Source organism: Neopelma chrysocephalum, unplaced genomic scaffold, assembly GCF_003984885.1.
Source record: "Neopelma chrysocephalum unplaced genomic scaffold, ASM398488v2 Primary Assembly neopelma1_97237, whole genome shotgun sequence".
Lineage (NCBI taxonomy): Eukaryota > Metazoa > Chordata > Aves > Passeriformes > Pipridae > Neopelma > Neopelma chrysocephalum.
Genome location: NW_020925878.1, coordinates 21,145 through 22,431, shown reverse-complemented (window position 1 = coordinate 22,431; position 1,287 = coordinate 21,145). Strand labels below are relative to the sequence as shown.

The 1,287-nt window shown below is 61.3% G+C and overlaps 1 pseudogene; it reads right to left on the bottom strand.

Annotated features, from left to right (window-relative positions):
- Positions 1–346: 346 nt before the first annotated feature.
- The window catches only part of LOC113961545, a 3,554-nt pseudogene continuing 2,613 nt past the window's right edge, over positions 347–1,287 (bottom strand).

Genomic DNA, 1,287 nt, shown 5'->3' with positions numbered 1-1,287 from the left:
AGTGCGTCCTGCAACCCCTCCCAGTAGAAACCAGTATAAACCAGTAACCCCAAAAATCACTCCCAATGCGTCCTGCAACCCAGTAGAAACCAGCAGAAACCAATAGAAACCAGTATAAACCAAAAAGCCCAAATATCACTCCCAGTGGGTCCTGCAACCCCTCCCAGTATAAACCAGTAGAATCCAGTATAAACCAGTATAAACCAGTAACCCTAAAAATCGCTCCCAGTGAGTCCTGCAGCCCCTCCCAGTGTAAACCAGTAGAAACCAGTAAGGCCCAAAAATTGCTCCCAGTGCATCCCGCACCCCCTCCCAGTATAAACCAGTACAAACCAGTACTCCTTACCTTATCGGGGAGGCGGAGCCACACCGGCCCCGGCCCCGCCCCCAATCCCAGCACCCTCAGTGCCGCCTCCAATCGCGAGGCCGCGTCGGTCGCGAAGCCCAATCGCAGCGGGTCGGCCTCCTGGGGGGGCGTGGCTAAGTAAGGGAGGGGCGTGGCCTACAGAGCCACACCCACCCCAAAGCCACGCCCACCTTCAGGCTCTCCAGGTGCCTCCGGGCCTCGTGGGCATGGCCAATGGGGTCCAGCGCCGACAGCAGCAGCGATAGGGTGAGGAGGCAGCCTGGCCACGCCCACGCGGGGTCAGGCCACGCCCCCTCACCTCTGTCTCTTACCTGGCCCGGGGTTATACTGGGAGGGACTGGGAGGGGATGGGGAAGGCACTGGGAGGGTGAGGGTTACTGGGTTATACTGGGAGGGACTGGAATGGACTGGGATGGAACTGGGAGGCACTGAGAGGCACTGGGATGGCCTGGGAGTCACTGGGAGGCTCTGGGAGTCACTGGGATGGACTGGGATGGACTGGGAGGCACTGGGGTGGACTGGGAGTCACAGGGAGCACTGGGAGGCCCTGGGATGGACTGGGAGTCACTGGGAGGCACTGAGGTGGACTGGGAGTCACTGGGAGTCACTGAAATGCACTGGGACGGACTGGGATGGACTGGGAGTCACTGGGAGGCACTGGGGTGGACTGGGAGTCACTGGGGTGGACTGGGAGTCACTGGGAGGCACTGGGATGGACTGGGAGGCACTGGGAGGCACTGGGATGGACTGGGGTGGACTGGGATGGACTGGGATGGACTGGGAGTCACTGGGGTGGACTGGGAGGCACTGGGATGGAGGAGGATTGACTGGGGAGGACTGGGAGGCACTGGGATGGACTGGGATGGACTGGGGTGGACTGGGATGGACTGGGAGGCACTGGGGTGGACTGGGAGTCACTG